Genomic DNA, 19,670 nt, shown 5'->3' with positions numbered 1-19,670 from the left:
GGTCATCATGTGAACCGTAGAATTTTAACAGGTATGCATTTTTGCTTTCAATGCACGTCAAGTTGAAAGCTATCAGTGCCAAGGAATGAAACAATTTTTCCACTTTTAGCGCCCTCTCCCACATCTAGGGTTAGGTTTAACACAGGCCAGGTGCAAAGTAAGACTCCCCACCATATTATCAAAAGAGCAACCTCAAAAATGCATCTCATTTCCCAAATCAACCAACTCTGTGTACTTTTGCAATGATACACCAAACTTAGCGCCTATTATGATTAATTAAGGGCAGTTCGGCATCCATTAGATTAAGACTGTCTAAACTAATTTCATGTAGCATCTTTACAGCTGGCATAAAGAGGAAGTTTCATCCCATTAGACTGGGTTGAATTGAAATCCAAGTCCTAGCGATGAAAGGACAGTGACCATTGTAGAGTTATACATAAATCTGATGAACTTATCTCTTGAGCCCCATTTACTATGTAGAAGCAGTATTTTCTCAAGGTAGTATGCTTCCCAATTCAATCATGTGCATAGGGCTTGACTTGAGAAACAAAATACCGGAAGTGCATTTCTGTCAGTCACCTTGGGGGAAAAATTCGGTATCGACCATTTTGGGGTGCTAATTAGTGGCAGTGACCGTGAAATTGAGTTTTAGCGGTCCAAGAGGGAAGTGGATCACTAAATCAAGTACTCCACTTCCTTCTTAGGGCGCTAACGTCGGAGAGCGGGGCGGAGACTACAGCAGTGCTGCACACTGGGCTGTGCAGCACTGCCGCGTTCAAAGGCTCCTTCCCTCCCTTAAAGGGAAGTGCCATCGTTGCAGGCTACGCAATTTAAAAAGTACCTGCCTGGACCACCAAGGCAGAGCGCCGGGCTGATCGATCGCGGGCAGGAACCCACGAACAAAACTAGAACAAATTTTTTTTTTACTTACCTCGGCCACCTCGCCTTTAATCATTGTCCCCGAAGCGGCCGGCCGCCCGACACACACCTCCTGCAGCTGTCGGTGTTTTCGACCGGCGCTGCTGCAGGGGGCGGAAGTCAATTTTGGGTCCGGGGCGCTACCGGGGCGATGCGCACGGCGATGATGTCATGATTTCCGGGTGAAGGAGATCAGGGCGCAATGCCGTAGGGCCGCCACGATGTCAGCGCCACACCCAGTCACAAAGCCATTTGCGCCCCATTAGCGCCCCCCGAGGGCACTAACGGGAGGTGCAAAGATTTCACCCCCCTTGTCTGATCTTGAGGATAAATCTTTGGGTGTCAACTTTACAATGGATTTGGTTTAGGGTTTGGATACAAGCTTTAGAGTGAAGCCAGTACCATAAATAAAGCATTTTAAATTTGGATTGGTTTCAAATTAACTTAATTGCCCCTAGGCACTTACACTTGATTTTTTAAATCTGAATCATTAATCAACAACCTCAATGCAGCCAAGAATATACAGACATCACTAAGATGGCCTGAGGCTAGATTCTGAAACACATCTGCAATAATTTTGTTTTTGCTATAATTACTCATCCCAGTTCTTAACAACGATCATCTTTGTTGCAACTCTATTCGGCGAAGTATCTTTAATGTTTAGGACCAAATACTCATTTCATTACAATAGTTCGGTTGCTTGATCATTATTGATGAATAAAGTTGAAAGCATCAATAATGTCTCCTTTCAGAGAAGAGGAGGGAATGTCTGATAGAGTGCTGAACAGCTGGCTAGGTGGCACAAGTTCCTAACCCCAGGCTTACTGACATCAAGGGGCTGATTTTCAGTGTGCCGTGAGGCGGGCTTTTAGGCGTGCGGGGGGCTAAAATCCCGAATTCAGGGGTCCCGACACCACCCCGCCCAAAATCCACCTCCATGTAAGTTTCAAAGGAGGCGGGTACCCGCCCCACACTGGGACACGCCGACCCGAGGTGGGAAGGGATTAGTGCCAATTAACTGCCTATTAACAGGTAGCTAACAGGCAGTTTTTAGCCTAATCCCTATTTTGAAGGTTGTCGTGTGGGATTCCCGATGCCTCCAATCCACGCCAGGTTAGAGGAGTCGGGCCGTCGGGTTGAAGGAGTTGGAGGGGTCGAGATGTCAGTGTTCAGGTGAGTGATGGGTGCATGAGTGCAAAGGTAAGTGTGTTTGGTGTGTCTAAAGTGTGTAAAGAAGTTTAAATTACCTGTACTTACCTTTACAGCCTTCCTTCCTCTAGGCTTCAGGAGTCCATCATTCAGCCGGCACAGAAAACAGAATGGCTGCGATCTGTCAAAAGTGACAGCCTGCAGCTTTCAGTGCCGGCGAGATTTCTAACTGAGTCTGTGTAGAAGGACTCAGGTTAGAAGTAAGACTGTCAGTGTTTGACAGCTTCAAGCAGCTGTGAAACACTGATATTTCATCTGTCAACACGTCTTGCCAGGTGGCCCTTAATTGGCCTGCTGAGCCCGCTGGGCGGGCTCAACAAGGTCAATCAAGTGAAAATCGCGTGGATTGGCTGCATCTCGATGGAGGCGGGACTACAACCCGAAAGTTGTAGTCCCGCCTCCTTCCCGACTTCTGAATGAAAATCCAGCCCCAATAGTCAGCTATTCCTCCTTCCAGTGAAGGGAAAGAAGTCAGTAATAGCACAAGGAGGCTCTTGGTGGATGGGACAAGGGCCAGCATGTCTACAAACATGAGTAGCGTGTGGGACAACTCTCTCAAGGAGGATAGCATGAATGTAGGGGCTTAATTTAGGTCATAGGGAAAAGGGAGAAAAATTAAAGAGAAAACAATGGATTATTGCAGAAATGTTCCAGGAATACTTTGTAATACATATCATTAAAATCGAGCACAAATCACAAAAACTATAAGGCAGAATTCTATTGAGGCTTCTCAGACTCTCATCCTGAATTAATTCCAGATTATACTTGGGAGGCATTTCAAATCAGCATTAGCATCGGAAATGTTACATTCAGGTTGGTTACGAGCAAAGCATAAGGACTTAGGAAAAAGGACAGGGAAAGACCAACTGGTCCATCAAGGCTGTCTTGATGGTCCAACCTGTGCACCCCACCAGCCCACACCTCTCAGTCACGTAATCTACTGGCCGAGGCAAGAGAAACAGAGAAAAAAAACATAGGCTAATTTAGGAAACCATCAGGGAATTCCTCTCTGACCACTAAAGGCATTCAAGCAAGTTTCAGGAGACCACTGTGACTGTTAACACTAGTCCCAGTTAACCCAGCTACCTTCTATAATTCAAGATGTCTTTCACTCCAGCAACTTGTCCAGCCGCCGCTTTGAAGACCTGTAGTGAATCCACACTCACTACCCGTACTGACAATCTATTCCTGAGGTCAACAGTTCCCTGCAAAAAGATGTACTTCCTGGCATCTAACCTAACTCGATGCTTTTCTAACTTCTAACCCAGGAATCTCCTCTCAATTTTTTGAAGACCTCAATCTATGTTAAAAAGTCCTAGTTCCCTAAGCTTGTCCTGATAACTGAGGGCTATTAGACAAGGTTATCAAGCAACTGGTCCTCTGAACCTTTTCTAGGGCCTCAATATCCACAGTCATGTGAGGGCCCTCAAAAATGGGCACAGTGTTCTAGACACAACTGAACCACAGCCTTGTACAAGGTGAAAATTGTACTTCTAAATTTAAATGTAATCGTCCTAGTTAACACCTTGTTTGCTTTTCTTCATGACACTGTTCATGGCCATCAATGTCTACCTTGCCCCCGCCCACCTAATCCCCCACCGCCCTCCGCCTGAACTGAAATCAGGGCTAATATGTAGTAATGGATTAATGGTGGAGAAAATATATATTCCCCGCCCGTCCCTCTTAGTGTTTCATCAACTTTACTGTTAAACAATGCTTGACATTTCATACCTTGTAGCTTAGCGTCCCCATATCGCCACAGTTTCTCAATCCATGCCTGACTGCATAATTATGCTGGAATTTAAAAATCTATTTCTGGCTGCACCACCATACAAATAAGTTGGCAATTGGTCAGAAGTCCTAGCTACACTAAATGTGGTTTCGTAGGTCCTTTATGTAGTGTATGTGCCTTTAAGTCAGAACTACTTTTACAGCTCCTGTATACTGTAGTACCGGCAGTGACCACACCAGTATATAAGCTTTGCGCATGCCTCTGTACCCCCAGTCTAGAGACTACCCTCCTCCAGTAAAGACCTGTTATTTGTTAATGTACAGCATCCGTGTGATTATTTAATAATAGCATATCCGCTGAACCACGGAGCCAACAGTGGCGACGAGTGTCGATTCGAATCTACCTGCAACATAAAAAAAAAATAGTCGAGGCCAGGAACACGGGTGTCGACCACGAGCAACCGCCCAGCAGTCAGGCAGAGATTGAACTTTGCAGGGGAGGCTGTGGAGAGCCGGGCTTGGTTCCCCAGCCACGACGAGCAGTAAGAGACCGACGACAGGTCCAGCGCAGAACCTTCCCGAGCAGCAGCGGCGGGAGCCGACCGACGGCGGAGAGAAAGCCGAGCAGTGTGTGACTAGAAGTGAGGCAGGTATGGGGATCCAGGAGGTAGTGTTGGAGGAGCCGCAGCCCTTGCACTTGTCCAACAGGTTCGAGGCTCTTACTCCCTGTGAGGATGGGAACAGGGACTGCAGGGAGGACGAGTAACCTGGCCACAGCACCGTGGAGCGGGGGGCCATTCAAGTGGGGGGAGTTAAAAGAAATGTTGTAGTGGTAGGGGATAGTATCGTTAGGGGGATAGATAGAGTTCTTTGCAGCCGAGAGCGAGAGTCCCGAAGGCTGTGTTGCCTGCCCGGTGCCAGGGTTAAGGACATCTCCTCTGGACTGGAGAGAAACTTGGAGTGGGAGGGGGAGGATCCAGTTGTCATGGTCCATGTTGGTACCAACGACATAGATAGGACAAGGAAGGCGGTTCTGCTGAGGGAGTTTGAGCAGCTAGGGGCCAAATTAAAAAGCAGAACCACAAGGGTAATAATCTCTGGATTATTACCTGAGCCACGAGCGAATTTGGCTAGGACAAATAAAATTAGAGAGTTAAATGCGTGGCTCAAAGACTGGTGTGGGAGAAATGGGTTTTGCTTCCTGGGACACTGGCACCAGTATTGGGGCAGGAGGGAGCTGTTCCGTTGGGACGGGCTTCACTTGGCCAGTGCTGGGACTAGAGCCCTGGCGGATCATATAACTAGGGCTGTAGAGAGGGCTTTAAACTAACTAGTGGGGGGGAGGTTCCTAGAGAGCAAATAATAAAAATGACAACAGAGAAGGCCATAGACTTAGGTAGCAGTGGGGAAATTAAAGACCAGAGCATGTCAGGAAGGGGCAGAAGGTATGGAGTAAAAGGTAAAGTAATAAAAAGGGCAAAAGCAGGAACTAAGTGTCACAAAACATCTTTGAAAGTTCTCTATCTGAATGCATGTAGCATTCGTAACAAAATAGACGAGTTAATGGCACAAATAACTACATATGGGTATGATCTTGTGGCCATTACAGAAACATGGCTGCAGGGTGACAATGCCTGGGAATTAAACATACCAGGTTATTTAACGATCAGGAAGGACAGGCAGGAAGGAAGGGGAGGTGGGGTGGCTATGTTAATAAAGGAAGGAATCACTGTAATACAGAGAAATGATATTGGGTCAAAAGATCAGGATAATGAAACAGTTTGGGTGGGGGTAAGGAATAATAAGGGGAAAAAAACACTAGTGGGCGTAGTCTATAGGCCTCCGAACAGTGGCAACTCTGTTGGACGGAGTATCAATCAGGAAATTGTTGAGGCTTGTAATAAGGGAACATCTATAATTATGGGGGATTTTAACTATCATATTAATTGGACAAATCAAATTGGGCAGGGCTGCCTTGAGGATGAGTTCATTGAGTGTATTAGGGATGGGTTTCTTGAGCAGTATGTAACTGAACCAACCAGGGGGCAAGCAACCTTAGATCTGGTCCTGTGTAACGAGACAGGATTAATTAAAAATGTCCTAGTAAAGGATCCCCTTGGAATGAGTGACCATAACATGGTTGAATTCCATATTCAATTAGAGGGTGAGAAGGTTGGATCTCAAACAAGCGTGCTAAGCTTGAATAAAGGAGACTATGAAGGTATGAGAGCGGAATTGAGTAGAGTGGATTGGGAAAATAGATTAAAGGGTAAGACGATACATGATCAGTGGTGTACATTTAAGGAGTTATTTTACAACTTCCAAAAAAAATATATTCCACTGAGAAGAAAAGGGTGTAAAAGAAAAGACAGCCATCCGTGGCTAAGTAAAGAAATTAAGGATAGTATTCGACTAAAAACAAGGGCATATAAGGTAGCCAAATCTAGTGGGAGGATAGAGGATTGGGAAAACTTTAAAAGACAGCAAAAAATAACAAAAAGATTGATTAAGAAAGGGAAGATAGATTATGAAAGTAAATTAGCAAAAAATATAAAAACAGATAGTAAGAGTTTTTATAGTTATATAAAAAGAAAAAGGGTGGCTAAAGTAAATGTTGGTCCCTTAGAGGATGAGACCGGGAAATTAATGGTGGGAAATATGGAGATGGCAAAAACACTGAATGAATATTTTATATCAGTCTTTACAGTAGAAGACACTAAGAATGTCCCAACACTGGACAAACAGGGGGCTAAAGGGGGAGGGAGGAGCTAAACACGATCAAAATCACTAAGGAAGTGGTACTCGGTAAAATAATGGGACTCAAGGCGGATAAATCACCTGGACCTGATGGCTTACATCCTAGGGTCTTGAGGGAAGTGACGGTAGGGATTGTGGATGCATTGGTAATAATTTTCCAAAACTCCCTGGACTCGGCAAAGGTCCCGGCAGACTGGAAAACTGCTAATGTAACACCCTTATTTAAAAAGGGCAGTAGACAGAAGGCTGGAAACTATAGACCGGTTAGCCTAACATCTGTGGTAGGTAAAATTTTGGAGTCCATTATTAAGGAGACAGTAACAGGACATTTGGATAATCATAATTTAATAGGACAAAGTCAGCATGGTTTTATAAAGGGGAAGTCATGTTTGACAAATTTGCTGGAGTTCTTTGAGGAAGTAAAATATAGGGTGGATAAAGGGGAACCAGTGGACGTAGTGTATTTAGACTTCCAAAAGGCATTTGACAAGGTGCCAGACAAAAGATTATTGCTTAAGATAAGAAATCACGGGATTGGGGGTAATATTCTGGCATGGATAGAGGATTGGCTATCTAACAGAAGGCAGAGAGTTGGGATAAATGGTTCATTCTCAGACTGGCAATCAGTAACTAGTGGTGTTCCGCAGGGGTCAGTGCTGGGTCCCCAACTCTTTACAATCTATATTAACGATTTGGAGGAGGGGGCCGAGTGTAACATATCAAAGTTTGCAGATGATACTAAGATGGGAGGGAAAGTAGTGAGTGAGGAGGACATAAAAAACCTGCAAGGGGACATAGACAGGCTAAGTAAGTGGGCAGAGATTTGGCAGATGGAATACAATACTGGAAAGTGTGAGGTTATGCACTTTAGCAGGAAAAATCATAGAGCAAGTTATTATCTTAATGGCAAGAAACTGGAAATTACTGAAGTACAAAGGGATCTGGGGGTCCTGGTGCACAAAACTCAAAAGGTTAGTATGCAGGTGCAGCAAGTGATTAAGAAGGCCAATGGAATGTTGGCTTTCATTGCTAGGGGGATAGAATATAAAAATAGGGAGGTATTGCTTCAGTTGTACAAGGTATTGGTGAGACGACACCTGGAATACTGCATACAGTTTTGGTGTCCATACTTAAGAAAGGACATACTTGCTCTCGAGTCAGTACAAAGAAGGTTCACTCGGTTAATCCCGGGGATGAGGGGATGGACATATGAGGAGAGGTTGAGTAGATTGGGACTCTACTCATTGGAGTTCAGAAGAATGAGAGGCGATCTTATTGAAACATATAAGATTGTGAAGGGGTTGGATCGGGTGGATGCGGGGAGGATGTTCCCGATGATGGGTGAAACTAGAACTAGGGGGCATAGTCTTAGAATAAGGGGCTGCTCTTTCAAAACTGAGATGAGGAGGAAATACTTCACTCGGAGGGTGGTAGGTCCATGGAATATGCTGCCCCAAAAAGCTGTAGAAGCTATATCATTACATAAATTTAAAACAGAAATAGACAGTTTCCTAGAAGTAAAGGGAATTAAGGGTTACGGGGAGCGGGCAGGAATTTGGACATGAGACTAGGTTCAGATCGGTCATGGCCCGGTGGGTAGCGGAGCGAGCCCAGGGGCTGTGTAGCCTGATCCTGCTCCTATTTCGTGTGTCTAATTCTGTTAGATTCAGGAGATGGTTCTGTGATAGTAGATTGGCGGTTAGGATCAGATCAGCCATGATCTTATTGAATGGCGGAGCAGGCTCGAGGGGCCGATTGGCCTACTCCTGCTCCTATTTCTTATGTTCTTATGTGTCGACGGGGTAAGACAGAGGGTGAAGAGCGCAGGGCGCAGCTGGGGGTTGAACACCGAGCGGCGTCGGGAAAAAGAAAACAAACCGGAGAGAGAGAGGGTAAAGAAACAGCCGGGTTCTAGACTGAGCGGCGTCGAAAAATATAAAAAGAAGAACGCGCAGAGCACAGCCAGGTCTCACGGGCTGAACAGGGTCCGCGGGGCGAAGAAAGGGGAGACACCATTGAGCCGTGGAGAAGAAGGAAGACCGCGGGAGGCGCCATTTTTAGAAGCCGCAGCGGAGAAGAAGGGCGAGCGCGGGAAGGCAGGGAAGCGCGGGAGACGCCATTTTGTGCCAGCGGAGAAGAAGGGGAAGCGCGGCAGGCGCCATTTGTGACAGTTAACTCACACCCAAGGATGCCGAAGAGTGGCAGTATCTCTGCGTTCGACAATGAAGTCGAAGATTGGGCGACATATGTGGAACGTATTGAGGTGTACTGCAGGGCGAATGAAGTGCCAGATACTAATAAAGCACTGGTTCTGTTAAATTCCATTGGTGCAAAAACTTATGGGTTACTGCGAAATCTAATAACACCAGAGAAGCCGGTAAACAAGAATTTTGAAAGCATAGTAGAAATCCTACAGGACCACTTAAACCCCACACCGCTGCTGATAGCAGAACGATTTAAGTTCCATAAAAGGAACCAACACAAAGATGAAAGCAATGCTGAGTACCTAACGGAACTGCGCAAGCTATCGAAACACTGACAGTTTGGAGCGGGACTAGCAGATACATTAAGGGACAAGTTTGTGTGTGGGCTACAAAGTGAAGGGACACAGAAATGGCTTCTATCAGAAAAGGACCTTACGCTGGACAAAGCTTTCAGTATGGCAGTATCACACGAAGCAGCCGCAAGGGGCGCTGCAGAGATACAACGGAGACCGCAAGAATATGGCACCAATGAAATGTCCTATGGAACAGGGAAGTGCTATCGCTGCGGCAGAACAACACATGACCAGAAAGATTGTTGGTTCAAGGACCAAGTGTGCAGACAGTGTGGGAAAGCAGAACACATAGCAAGAGTCTGCAGGTCTGGGAAGAAAACCAACAGTAAGAAATCTCCACAGGAGAAGTACAAAAAGGTACACCAGGTGATGGACAGTGGTTCAGATGAACAGAAAAGTGACACAGACTCCGGAAGCAAGGCGTTGGGTTGTCTGAAACTACATAAGGTAACCGAAATGAAGGATCACCAGACTATCTGGGTTACACTCAAGATAGACGGAGTACAAGTGAAAATGGAATTGGACACAGGGTCAGCTCTAACAGTCATAAATCAAAGAGACTACAAGCGGCTATTTTCACACATACCCTTGAAAGCTACAGAGATTGTCTTGAAGACGTACACGGGGCAAAAAGTCTACCCCAATGGAAAAATAAGGGTGAAAGTGACATATAAAGGCCAGGAAATACCTAAAATGGATATATATGTATTGCCAGATGGAGGACCACCACTGCTAGGATGTGAATGGATCCGGAAGATACAATTAGATTGGCATTCCATACAGGCACTGAAGGTTGAGGCCAAAAAGGATGACGACGTCACACCTGGACGACTGTCAAAAATGCTAACTGACGCAAAAGAAGTGTTCCAGGAGGGACTAGGAACACTAAAAGGAATAAGAGCAATGATTAAAATAGAGGAAAATGCAAGCCCAAAGTTTCTGAAGGCCAGACCAGTGCCTTATGCGATCAGACCTGCTGTTGAAGCAGAGCTGGAAGGGTTGGAACATTCAGGAGTACTGTCCAAAGTGGACTGGAGCGAGTGGGCTACACCCATCATTCCTTTAATGAAGAGGTCGTTGAGTAATACGCCTGGGGAACCAAAGAAGGTCCGCATCTGTGGGGATTTTAAGGTGACAGTGAACCCAGTCCTTCACACGGTGCAGTATCCGCTTCCACGAATTGAGGATATTTTCGCCTCGCTATCTGGAGGTAAACGCTTCACCAAAATTGATCTAGCCCAGGCGTACTTGCAAATGGAGGTAGAAGAAGCTTCGAAACATTACCTTATGATCAACACTCATAAAGGTCTCTATCAATACAACCGGCTGGTGTTTGGAGTAGCCTCGGCTCCGGCTATCTGGCAAAGGGCGATGGATCAGGTCCTGCAAGGGATTCCAGGGACCCAGTGTTATTTGGACGACATCTTGGTCACGGGCGAAAATGACGGTGATCACCTCGCCAACTTGGAGAAGGTGCTCACCAGATTAAAGGAGTATGGGCTATGAGCTAATTGCCACAAGTGCGAGTTTTTCCAGAAACAGATCTCGTATTGTGGCCACGTCATCGATGAAGAGGGGTTACATAAGTCCCCTGACAAGATTGAGGCAGTAGTCAAGGCTCCAGCACCAGAAAATGTGTCACAACTGAGGTCGTTCCTCGGGCTGGTAAACTACTACCACAAGTTCTTAGCAAATTTGTCTACGGTATTACACCTGCTGAACAACCTACTGCAAACAGGGGTACCATGGAAGTGGGATGACGAACATAGACGAGCTTTCCAGAAGTGTAAAGAATTGATCACATCAAAAGAGGTGTTGGCCCATTTCAACCCAGCACTACCATTTCGTTTGGCATGTGATGCATCACCCTATGGTATTGGAGCGGTGCTGTCGCACAAATTCCCAGACGGGTTGGAGAGGCCAGTAGCCTTTGCGTCTCGGTCACTAACCTCAGCCGAGCGCAACTCTGCCCAGATTGACAGGGAGGCCCTCAGCCTAGTATGGGGAGTAAAAAAATTCAACCACTATCTGCATGGGCAGAAGTTCACCTTGCTGACTGACCACCAACCACTTGTCTCCATCTTTAATCCTAAGAAGGGCGTTCCAGTGATGACTGCACAGCGGTTACAAAGATGGTCCCTGTTTCTAGGGGCGGATCAATATGAAATAGAATATAAAGGCACGAAACAGCATGGGAACGCTGATGGGCTATCGCGCCTGCCACTGCCTACTGTGGAGGAAGCACCAGCAGTGGACCCTATCGAGGTATTTTATTCGTCAATAATTGAACGATTGCCAGTAACAAACACGGATATAGAGAAGGAGACCCGCAATGATCCGACGCTGTCGAGGGTATATGAATTGACGGTGAGGGGATGGCCAACACATGGCGACTCACTGTTGCCAGCATTCTCATCCAGAAGAGAACAGCTTTGTCAGTATGCCAGGGGACAGTGATGTGTGGATCCAGAGTGGTGATTCCACCCAAGTTAAGGGAGAGAGTGCTAAATGAGCTACATGAAGGTCATCTGGGGGGAATGAAAATGAAAAGCCTTGCTAGGGCTTATGTGTGGTGGCCGGGAATCGATCAACAAATCGAAGACCTAACTAAGAGCTGCTTAGGATGCCAGAAGGTCCAAAATGCACCACCACATGCCCCTCTACACCCATGGGAGTGGCCCTCCTCTCCATGGCAATGGGTGCATAATGATTTCGCTGGTCCATTCATGGACTCAATGTTCTTAATAGCAGTGGATGCTCATTCAAAGTGGCCTGAGGTGATAAAAATGTCTTCAACCACTACAGAGAAAACGATTGCAGTCCTACGGACCATATTTGCCAGAAACGGTTTGCCAGAGCAGGTTTGCTCTGACAGTGGACCACAGTTTGTGTCCGACGAGTTCCATAAATTTTTGAGAAAGAATGGGGTAAGGCATTACACATCCGCCCCGTATCATCCAGCCACAAATGGATTGGCTGAGAGGTTCGTACAAACCTTTGAGAAGGCGATCAAGGCCATGTGCGACGATGAAATTCCACTACAGCATAAGATGGACAATTTTTTATTAGCCTACCGAAACGCGACACATGCAGTTACCAACCAGACCCCGGCCATGATGTTCTTTAACCGAAGGTTGAGATCTCGTCTAGACTTGCTCAGACCAAATGTGCGAAGAAATGTTGAGGACAAACAATTCCAGCACATCAATGAGAAGCCGACAAGGAGCTTCAATGTAGGGCAACCAGTTTTGGCCCGTGACTATCGAACAGAGAAATGGCAACCCGGAACGATATGTACAAGGCAGGGGCCATTAATGTACACAGTGGATGTTGTGGAGAACATTGTGAGACGCCACGTCGATCAGATCTTAGCGTCACAGGAACGTGTCAACCCCATGCCTCGAGTACCTGGGGATGAACCCGACATACCGGTAGCATCTACTTCAGACCTAGTAGCAGTGGAACCCGATGAACTACCCGATGAAAAGGGGTCAGAATCGCCTCTGCACCAAGAACAAGAACCTTCGGAAAGGCGCTATCCCGAAAGGGTCAGGAAGCCGCCCCAAAGACTGAATCTATAAATGGACTTTTGTTGTTTAATGTACATGTTGAAATGTTAATTGTTATTTGAATATTAGGGGTACTACTAATCTAAAAGGGGAGGAATTGTAGTGTATGTGCCTTTAAGTCAGAACTACTTTTACAGCTCCTGTATACTGTAGTACCGGCAGTGACCACACCGTTATATAAGCTTTGCGCATGCCTCTGTATCCCCAGTCTGGAGACTACCCTCCTCCAGTAAAGACCTGTTATTTGTTAATGTACAGCATCCGTGTGATTATTTAATAATAGCATATCCACTGAACCACGGATCCAATACTTTAGAATTGCCAAAAATCTCCAGGTATTTTATTCAGGAGTAACACAAGATAGCTCTTGACCTGCATTTAGAGTATATGCAGAATGAAAGCAGTATTAATGCTACTAACACCTCCTCCCCTGGGCAATGCCTCTTAAAGGATTGAGGTAACTTTCCTGTTCAGCCATGTGTTCCATTAGCAGTCTCAAGGCAGTATCTGGGTACTGTAAATGATTCTTCAATGTCGTGTCCTTTACCTATTCCATCAATCAAAATGAAGTAGCCACGATTGGCTGACAGTGACTTCAGCATTAGGCTGAGTGAGTGTAGTTGCAGGAAGTATGCAACATGCGATCAACTAAACCGCCTGCAAATGCTGTCCTGCGGCACTAATAATTAGCGAGAGCTCTCTGTTGCTTCAGGAAGCACATCCAGACCTGAGAATGTGGTCTGAGTTTGGTTACTGTTACTGAGCTGAGTTACTGGGTTTGGTTAGTGCAAACAGCGGAAGGAGCGCACATCAACCCAAGCACCCCACCCACCCGCCCCTTCAACCACCCTCTGCCCAACCTGTGACAGAGACTGTAGGTCCCACATTGGACTCATCAGTCAACTGAGAACTCATTTTTAGTGTGGAAGCAAGTCATCCTCGGTTCCGAGGGATTGCCTAAGAGAAGACTGTACTATAGAACAGGCCATGTCAGCCATGGCTCAGTGGGCAGCACTCTCGCCTCTGAGGCAGAAGGAGCTGGGTTACAGTCTCACTCCAGAGACTTGAGCGCGTAATCCAAGCTGACACTTCAGCGCTGTACTGAGGGAGTGCTGCACTGTCGGAGGTGCCGTCTTTCAGTTGAAACCTTAAATCGAGGCCCCGCCTGCCCTCCCAGATGGATGTAAAAGATCCCATGGCACTATTTGAAGAAGAGCAGGGGAGTTATACCCGGTGTCCTGGCCAATATTTATCCCTCAATCAACATCACAAAACAGATTATCTGGTCATTATCATGTTGCTGTTTGTGGGAGCTTGCTGTGCACAATTTGTCTGCCGAGTTTCCTACATTACAACAGTGACTACACTTCAAAAAGTAGTTCATTGGCTATAAAGTGTTTTGGGATGCCCTGAGGTCATGAAAGGCGCTAGTTTTTTCTTTCTTTTTATGCTCCCCAACCGATATTGAGTTCCATTGACTTCAATATAACTGAATATCAAGCAGGGCTTTTAATAGGCAGCCCATGCACTACTGCCCATTGAACATCACCACCCAAGTCAAATATCTCCCCAATCTGTCTTCTTTCAGAAGTCAACTTTTCATAGGCTCTCCTCCATTTCAGTAGAACAACAGCTACAACTTGCATTTATATAGCGCCTTTAATGTAGAAAACCATCCCAAGGTGCCTCATTAAAGCACATTCAGACATAAAATGGATACTGATCCAAAGAAGGAGCTATTAGGACAGGTGACGAAAAAACGTGGTCAAAGAAGCAGGATTTAAGGAGTGTCTTAAAGAAGACGAATGAGATAGTGGAGGGGAGAGGTTTGAGGGAATACCAGAGTTTAGGGACTAAGGGGGAAAAACTGGGTTGATTTGTGCCTCTCGTTAGCGCCCCCAGACGGGGCGCAAATTCCCTCGTGAAATTCAGCGGGCAGTTAGCGGCGGCGGTAGCCGGTAGCACCCCGCGCGGCGCTGCGCCGTCGGTGATGACGTCATTACTGTGCGCAGCTCCGCGTTTGCGCCCTCTGACTATCGCCGGACGGTATGTCTGACAGGGTCAGGGGGGCATTTTTGCAGCGGTGGCGCTAGTAAAAGGGACAGGTGTCGGGCGGCCATTATTTTTTGGCCAACTGCCAGCAGCTGGCCCCTTCCCCTTTGTTTCTCAGGGTGCCGCCCGTGATCGCTCAGCCCGGTGCTCCTCTTGAGTGCCGGGCTGTTTTCACGGCACCCCGCTCCCCGGTGGTCCAGCGGGGCCCCGGTGCTCACAGTGCTAGGCCCCTCCCCTTTAATCAGGGGAGGAGGGCTGCAATGACGCGGCACTCTGTGCACATAGCGCCACGATCTTCAGTTGTAGCTCCCCAAGAAGGAGGCGAAGTGCTTGCAGTAGCACTCCACCTCCTGCTTGAGGCGCTACCAATGAATTTCCGGCTAACTTTTTTGGGGCGCTAAAATGAGTGCCCCGGTGCCGTTCGTGCCCCAAAAGTGGCACCACCCAATTTTTCCCCCTAAACAGCTGAAGGCACAGCCACCAATGTTGCGGCATAAGAAGTGGGCAATGCACACGAGGCCAGAGTTGGAGGAACGCAGAGCTCTCAGAGGGTTGTAGGGCTAGAAGAGGTTACAGAGCCAGGGAGGGGCAACATCATGAAGAGATTTGAGCACAAGGATGATAATTCTAAATTGGCAGCGTTGGGGGACAGGGAGCCAATGTAGGTCAGCGAGGGCAGCGATGGTTGAGTTGGACGGTGTGGTCTAGGATGCGGGCAGCAGAGTTTTGGAAGAACTGAAGTTTACGGAGGGTGGATAATGGGAGGCCAGCTAGGAAGGCGTTTGGAATATTCGAGTCTGGAAGTTTCAGAGGCACAGATGATGATTTCACTAACTGAGGCAGGGGCGGAGATGGGTAATGTTATGGGGGTGGGAGTAGCCAGCCTGTTAATGGAGAGAGCCTGTAGTCGGATCCTCAGCTCATGGTCAAATAGGACATCGAGGTCACCAACAGTTGGCTTCAACCTGAGACAGAGGGGGATAGAATCGATGACAAGGGTATTGAGTTTGTGACAGAGACTGAAGACAATCGCCTATCTGAGATTGACCACCCATAAACTCTCAGTTTATTTCATTGCACTCTATTCCATACCAACTTCAGATGAAGTAAACTACTCAGACCTTTTCACTGCACCCTTCCACAGGGGTTTTCAGCCTCTGTTCCTGCATAAAAGTCCCATAGGCTCTGACTGCACCCATATCTCACAGATGTTCAGTCCATTTCACTGCACCTTGTTGCATCGTCCATCTGACCATTTTAGTATTGCGTTTGCAAAGATAATCCAGAGACCGTCAGTGAGTTCAGTTCATGCTGCTTTTAATATGGCTGCCACACACACACATGTAAAGTCTGTGGGTTGTGTAGTGAATTAATACACAGACTACAAAAGTAACTTTTAACAGGACTTTACTATTCGAAGGTCAGGGCGAATCTGCCCAATAAATCCTTACCCAGCACTTATATACCGGTGTGGTCACTACCGGTATTACAGTATACAGAAGCCAAAATAAAGTAGTGCAACCCCTAAAATAGTTCTCTTAAAGGTGGACGGTTACATACAATAGTTCTCTTAAAGGTAGACGGTTACATACACTACAATCCTCCCTTTTTAGCTTACAACATACTTATTCCCCATTAAACATACATGTATTCAACTTCATGTAAAACAGTTTACAGATATAGGGCTAGATTTTCAGTTGATAGCGCCAGCAGTTAGCGCCTTAAGAGAAGTGATTTTCGGGCGCTATGCGTGTAGCGCCCGTGCGCAGCGCAGTTTGCGCCCCGCCCCAAATTAAGTTGCCCGTTAGCGCCGGCGCAAAGTTTAGCGCCCGCCCGGATCCGCGCGCAGAAAATGACGTCACATCCTCGTGCAACGCCCTTTGTGCGCCCCGATTCCAAACTTCAGTCGGACCGCCCCATTGTGCGGCTGGCGGCCGGAGCGTTTGGAAAAAGGAACGCAACACAACCAGCGCGGGCCCCGGGGGGCGCAAATTAAAGGGGACGTGCTCTGCAGTATAAAGGCCAGCCTTTTTTCAGAAAACACTCTTGTGCAACGCATTTCTGGAGACACAACAAGGAGGATAGCTAACTGGTTTCAAGCAGCAAGAGCTCAGGTATTTTTGGACTCAGGCCAGAGCGCTGCAAGTGGCCTTTTGGAAATTTGAGTGTTTGCCAGGATTTGATGGGGGTTGCATGGGGTGCCAACGCGGAGCTGCAGCTCCATGTCCGTAGGGCTCGCAGACGCATTGTGAGAGGGGCAGCCCTGGCTAGAGGCAGAGGGGGCTACAGGCATCGGCCACGTAGGCCTTACCCAGTCAGGCTATACCGCCAGCAGCGCTCCTACCTAAACATGAGTGCCGCGCGATGTGTTAAAAGGCTCCGATTCCGAAAGGAGGTGATTGCAGAGATCTGCCACCTGCTTCGCCGAGATCTGCGGCCAAAGCTCAGGTGCAGGATGTCTCTGTCGGTGGAAGTGAAGGTGACGGTGGCATTGAACTTCTATGCCACCGGCTCCTTCCAATACGCTGCTGGGGACATAGCAAACATCTCCCAGTACGGCGCGCATCGCTGCATCCGCCAGGTGACCGAAGCACTGTTCAGAAGGAGAAGCCAATTCATCTCCTTCCCCATGGCCCTGGAGAGCCAGCATCAGCGCGCATTGGGATTTTCCAGACTCGGGGAATTCCCCTTGGTGCAGGGCGCCACTGACTGTACGCATGTGGCTTTGCGGGCCCCTCTGGAGCATGGCGAGCAGTATCGCAACAGGAAGGGCTACCATTCTCTGAATGTGCAGCTGGTCTGTGACCACAAGCAGCGCATCATGGCAGTCAATGCCAGCTTCCCAGGCAGCAGCCACGATGCCTTTATCCTGCGGCAGAGTACTGTGCATGACATGTTCCAGGCACAGCCTCCCCCAAGAGGATGGCTACTCGGGGACAAAGGCTGTCCTTTGTGCACCTGGCTCATGACCCCGCTCCGCGCGCCCAGGACCGCTGCTGAAGAGGCCTACAACGAGAGCCATCAAACCACCCGCAACATCATCGAGCTAACTATTGGGGTCCTCAAGCAGCGGTTCCGCTGCTTTGATCACTCCGGAGGAGCTCTCCAGTATTCGCCGGACCGGGTCTCCCAATTTGTGGTGGTTTGCTGCATGCTACACAACCTGGCTATCCGCAGGACTCAGGCACTGCCACCTGACGTTGGACCAGCACCTCAGGAGGAGGAGCAGGAGGAGCATGAGGAGGAGGAGCAGGAGTACGTTCCCAGGAGGGAGCGACCAGGGCCAAGGGCCGCACGACGCCACCTTATTACACGGTACTTCTAAGCCCCCTGTCAGGGAATGGCCAGGGGCCATGAGGGAAGATGAATGCAGCCGCTCCGCAAGCCCTCAGCCGGCGAAGCCAACAAACACTAAGAAGAACAACCATGGAGACTGCATGAATAAAGATAATTTTTTGTTACACAAAAATGAAAAGCCCTTCCCACATGAATCCCCAAAAACAATAAACGGGCTCCACAAAAAGCCCAACAAACGACTCACTCCCACAAACTGGGGAGGAGTCACTCCACCTTTCTTCAAACCGGGCCTCAACGTCGGCCTAACGCAAAAAATAAGCCCTCCAACAACACAACCATGGGCAAAATAAAGATGGCCACCGCCATATGAAAGGAAAGCTGGCCACACCCTCTACTGAGTGGCCCGCGAGGGCGAGACCTTGCCCAGCCTTTTGCCTCCCCTGCCCGGCCTGCTGCTCCTTCGCAAGCTCTGCCCAGTGGCTGCTGCGAGGCTGGGGGAAGGTGCCTGAGGCTCAGATGCCCTTCCGCCAGATGCCGCTGGGGGGCGGCCTACACGGCGTTTGGGCCTCGAGGGGCCGTCTGCTGAGTGGCGCACCTGAGCCTGGCCACCATCAGCTGCAGCCGCTTGCCCTTGACGCCCCAGTGGGGGAATGGCGGCGACGGATGGCGCAATGTGGGCCAGCTGGCGTCTGGGATGCGCTGGCTGGTGCTGTGGCGCGGTGGCACTCGGCCGGGCCCGCACTGCAGGATCCGCAACAATCAGCCGAGGGGCGGCTTGCTGGGATGCTCCAGCGCGGCGGCTGCCCTGGCGATGCCTGCCTGAGACAGCGCGTGTGGCAGCAGTGAGTGCCCCTGTTGTCCTGGTGTGCGCGCGCATCACATCCGCCAGGGTCTTGACGGCATCAGTCAGCATGCGGCCACTCGCGGCAGTTGCTGCCCCGAACTCGCGCACACTGGTCGCCAGCGACTCGATGGCCTCAGGCATGCGCCCCACCACGCTCATGAGCTCCGTGTGGCGCCGGTCCGAATCCTCGGCCATCTTATCCAGCTTCCGCACCTCCTCCGAGGTGAAGGTGTCCGGACTGGAGTCGCGACTCTCCCGCTGGGGAGGAGGGGGCCGAACTAAGGGACCCTTGCCACGTTGGTGGCGGCGAGTGTGCCGATCAGCAGCACTCCCCTCTGATCCTTCCCCCTTTTGGGGGGAAGGCCACGGGCCACGCGCACGGCTCCTGGGTGGCTGGACGCCACTGGTCCCAGAAGCTGCATTGCCCTGCGACAGTTCCTCCAGGCACTCGTCCAGTGAGGAGGTGTCAAGCATTTCCTCCTCTCCTGCGGGACGTGACTGTTCCCCCGATGGTCCGGCTTGCTCCTCCTCCTCCTCCTGCTCGGAGGTGCTGTCACTGGCAGCTTCAGGGTCCTGGTCGTCACCAGCTGAAAGCAGGAATGCACAAGAGTAGCTTCAGAGTGAGGAGACGGCGTCAGCGAGGGAGTTAGGACTGGTGGCATTCAGCGCATTGGTGGGACAGTGGCAAAGGAGGTAGCTCGGATGGGCCAGTGCGACGCGAGAGGGCCAAAAGGCG

At 48.9% G+C, this 19,670-nt stretch overlaps 1 protein-coding gene across 3 annotated transcripts in view; it reads left to right on the top strand.

Moving 5' to 3' along the window:
* The window catches only part of LOC147116713 (transcription factor Maf-like), a 446,165-nt gene that overhangs the window by 62,400 nt on the left and 364,095 nt on the right, over positions 1 to 19,670 (top strand). The gene's annotated exons all lie outside the window — the stretch shown is intronic.

This window comes from Somniosus microcephalus, chromosome 6 (genome assembly GCF_052327205.1).
Source record: "Somniosus microcephalus isolate GS21.2 chromosome 6, FLI_Smic_1.0, whole genome shotgun sequence".
Taxonomy (NCBI): domain Eukaryota; kingdom Metazoa; phylum Chordata; class Chondrichthyes; order Squaliformes; family Somniosidae; genus Somniosus; species Somniosus microcephalus.
This window is presented reverse-complemented; position numbering and strand designations above follow the sequence as displayed.